We start from the raw sequence: 4,331 nt of genomic DNA, 5'->3' as shown, positions 1-4,331 counted from the left end.
GAGGAAATTGAGGCAGACAGAATTAACTTGCCTAAGGTCACTAGCAAGTAAGCGTCTGAGGTCACATTTGAACTCGGGTCTTCCTCACAGAAGGCCCTGTGGCACCTAGTTGCCTAGCAGAGATGAAACAATAGATTCTGGGGTTCTTTTTTGATAAAAGATTACCGATGAAAAGGCAAGGTAGGCAAAGACAGCAGCTTAAACTCACTCTGGCTTCCCTACAGTCCATTTTCTGATCAATCACTTAGTCATTTCATCTTTGCCTTGAGGAGGACAAAGAAGGACTACATATTAACAGAGGAGTATTTATTTTTTTTAACGTAAGAGAAGATTAGGAAGTTGGAATTGTGTCTTCCCCCAGTCACCAATTAAGATATTCTTTGCAACTTGAGATTTGGATTTGGATCTAGAAAATACATTAGGAGTCATCCAGTCTAGTACTTCACATTACTGAGAAGCACAATGTCACACTGATAGTCAATAAGCATTTATTAAGGACCTACTGTGTTTCAGGCACTGTGTTAAGTAATGGGGATATAAAAAGGGGCAAAAAGTGATTTCTGCCCAGGAAGCAAGAAGGAAACATATGTTCAAACAAGCTATAAACAGGATAAATGAGAAGAAAGTAACTAGAATTAAGAGAAGTTGAGAAAGACTGCCTGGAGAAGATGGAATGTTAACTGCAACTTAATAGGCAGAGATGAGGAAGGAAATCATTCCAAACATGAAGGACAAGGGAAAATGCCCAGAGCCAAGAGATGGGGTGTCTTGTTTGGGAACACCCTTGAACTTACCACACTTCAAGGAAGGAACATTCAGCCAAAGTTACTAGATCAAGGAATACCTCTTAAGAGTTAAGTATAAGAAGACTGGAAAAGTAGGAGAGGGTTAGGTTATGGAGGGCTTTGAATGCAAACAGGGGAGTTTGATCTTGTATTTGATGTATTTGATCTTGGAGATGATAGGGAATCACTGGAGTTTATTGAGTGAGGAGTAGCATGGTCTGATCTATGCTTTAGAAAAATCTTGTTGGTGACTTAATGGAGGATTGGAGTGGGTAGAGGTGGCAGACCTACTGGTAACCTTTGCAATAGTCCAAGTGTGAGGGGCTACGCCAGAGTGGTGTATTAGAAGAAAGAACACTGGAGGGATGTTGCAAAGTAGACCTTGTCGACAGATTGAATAGGGAGGGTAAGAGAATGAGAAATCTTAGGTTGTGAGTTCGAGGGACTGGAAGGATGGTGTTATTCTTGCCAATCATAGAGAAATTAGGAAGGGGGATAGATTTAGAGAAAAAGAATGAATTCTGTTGATGAGTTTAAGACAACTATTGGGATGCAATTCATGACATCTGAAAAGCAAATGGAGTTGAAAGATCGGTGATTAGTAGAGAATTTAGAACAGGATAGAGAAATATGAGAACCATCAACATAGAGATAATTAGATCTGTGAGAGCTAATGAAATCATCAAGTGAAGCAGTATAGAGGAAGAGATGGAGAGTTTTTCCTACTCCAAAATTCTCTTAGGTTACCGGAAAACCCTGGTAAGGAGCAAAATGGTAAACTCTAGCCTATCCAGCCTTCAGGCAGTAGGAATCAGGACTAATGTCCAGTGGAGCTAAAATAGCAGAATAATAGGAGATTAATAATAATAAATTCCTCTCCATAAACTTCTCCAAATAGATTCAGAAAATGCACCAGACAGAACCCTTATGGGGAAATCCAGACAAAGTCACAGTGAGTTTTTGTGCAGTTTAGCTCAGCATGAGGAGACAGGAGACAGGAAATCTGTGAATACTCAGGAAATGGATTGGCACAGAAACATGCTTGAATGGAACGTTTCAGGGCCCAGCAGAGATTGTGCACCAGGGCAAGAGAAGGTGCCAGATCCATACCGCATCACTATGATGGGGGACAGGTGAGAACTGGCAGCTTTGTCATCCACTACCTGATCCAGAGTAGACTGAGAAGAGGACCTGCTTAGCTGGTTAAATGTTCTCAGGTATAGAGATCCTGAGCTCTGTGTGTGGAGATAGAAGTTCAAAGGTAACAGCAACAGTGGCTCAGATTCCAGGCCTAGTATCTGGAGTCTCATTTCCAGCATTTAGCTCAGTCTCCAGAGGAATAACCAAGATAGGAATCCCTGACCAAATAGTCTACAAGTCTGCTTCTCAGAATCAACAAGTCTTTCTAGCTGACTGACAGGAGTGGAGTACAGCAGCTACCCAAGTGAGGCCCCTGAAGGTGTTCAGAACAGGATTTAGCAAACATACTTTGCCCTGCATCAGACCACTTTTGGAAGTATTGAAAGCTTGCAGGTTCCCAATCTGTTTTTGAGATACTGGAGTAACACAACACTTAATTCTCCAAGAAAATAGTAACAAGACAAATCCAGATTTCCTCTCTAGAAGTTAGCAGAGCCCAGCCCTAACAAGAAGTCCAAAGTTGGGAAATAGATTGGAAGAATGGGCAAGCAAAAAAAATGTTATGGTTCTTCCCACCATTAATGAGTTATTATGATGGCACTGGGGCTAAAGACACAAGAAAAAAGAGATTGGCTCCAAAATACCTATAAGCAATGCTTTGAAAAAAAACATAGCTTGGGCACAAATCCAGCTAGAAATCCTAGAAGAAATGAAGCATGAGTTAAAAAAAAAAAAAGGTAAAAGAATGTTTTCAAAAATGGAATGAGAGTTTGAGGGAAAAAATTAGAAAAGAGATGAGAAACTCTCAGCTCTTCTCCCAAGTAAGATGCTGGGATCTCCTGCTGCAGCAGCTGCATCCCTCAGACAAGATAATAAAGGTTGGAGTCAATGGATTTGGCACCAGGTGGACATTGTGGCTATCAATGACCCCTTCACAAACCTCAACTACAAGGTTCGTGTTTTCCAATATGATTCCACCTGTGGTAAGTTCAAGGGTGTTGTCAAGCCTAAGAATGGAAAAATTGGTGATCGATGGAAAAACCACTCTTATCTTCCAGGGGAATGATTCCAACAGTATTAAATGGGGAGGTGCTGGAGCCAAGTATGTAGTAAGAGTCCATTGGTGTTTTTATCACCTGAAAAAATCTGGGGCTCACTTAAAGAACAGAACTAAGTGGGTCATTCTCTCTGCCTCTTCTGCTGATCCCCCTGAACTTGTGATGGGAGTGAATTGTGAGAAACATAACTTTCCTTAAGAAACATAAGTAATAGATCTTGCATTGCCAACTGCTTGTCTCTTCCTAGCCACAGTCATTAATGTTTTGGCATTATGGAAAAACTCACGGCCACAGTCTGTTCCATTACAGCTACCCAGAAGAAGGTAGATGACCTCTCTGGCAAGTTGTGGCGTAAGGGGTGTGGTACTGCCCCAAACATCATCCTTCTTCCTCTGTGCTGCTAAAACTATAGGCAAGGTCATCCCTGAACTGAAAGGGAAGGTCACAGGCACGCCCTTCTGTGCTCCTACTCCCAATATATATGTTGTGGATCTGACCTACCACCAGGAGAAACTTGTCAAATATGATAATATCAAGAAAATCAGGCAGCAAGTATCAAAGGAAACTTTGAAGGGCATCTTGGGCTACACAGCAGCCCAGGGAGTATTGTGACCTTAGGAGTACTATCCACCCTTCCACCTTTGATACTAGTGCTGGTATTGTCCTCCTTTGACAACAAATTGTTGTCAACTCATTTCCTGGTATGACAAAGTATAGTTATAACAACCATGTAATAAACTTTATAGTCTACATGGCCTCCTAGAAATAGGATGGAAAGCCATTGATCTTCATTCTCAGTCAAGAGAGGAATTCCACCACTGGGGAGCCCAGATCTTCAATTTCTTTCCCTATACTGGGGATTTCAGGCCCTACTCCCAAACCTTGCCCCAAGATACTTTTATAGAAACATAGAGTTTTACGTTGTTTACTATCAATAAAGTCACCACATGGGCAGCTAGATAGTGATCAGCCCTGGAATCAGGGAGACCTCAGTTCAAATCTAGCCATAGAAACTTAATACTAGCTATGTGACTGTAGGCAAATCACTTAATTCCAAGGAGAAAAGGGAATTAGAAAGGAGATGAAGGAAGGGATTAGTCCTAAATCAAAAGAATTCTAAGGATGTATAAAAATATTTATAATATTTTATGAGATGGAAAAGAATGGAAATTTGAGGGAATGCTCATAAATTGGGGAATGGATGAATAAGTTATGATATCTAAATATAATGTAATACCATTATGCTAAACTCTTAGCAGTGTAATGATCAATCAAGATTCCAGAGGACTAATGATCAAACATACTACTCATCTTCTTATAGAAAGATGAAGAACTCAGAATGCAGAAT

At 40.7% G+C, this 4,331-nt stretch overlaps 1 pseudogene; it reads left to right on the top strand.

The window, feature by feature from the left end:
• On the top strand, positions 1 to 3,969 carry LOC116423254 (annotated as a pseudogene).
• Positions 3,970 to 4,331: the final 362 nt, after the last annotated feature.

This window comes from Sarcophilus harrisii, chromosome 4 (genome assembly GCF_902635505.1).
Source record: "Sarcophilus harrisii chromosome 4, mSarHar1.11, whole genome shotgun sequence".
Classification (NCBI taxonomy): Eukaryota; Metazoa; Chordata; class Mammalia; order Dasyuromorphia; family Dasyuridae; genus Sarcophilus; species Sarcophilus harrisii.
This window is presented reverse-complemented; position numbering and strand designations above follow the sequence as displayed.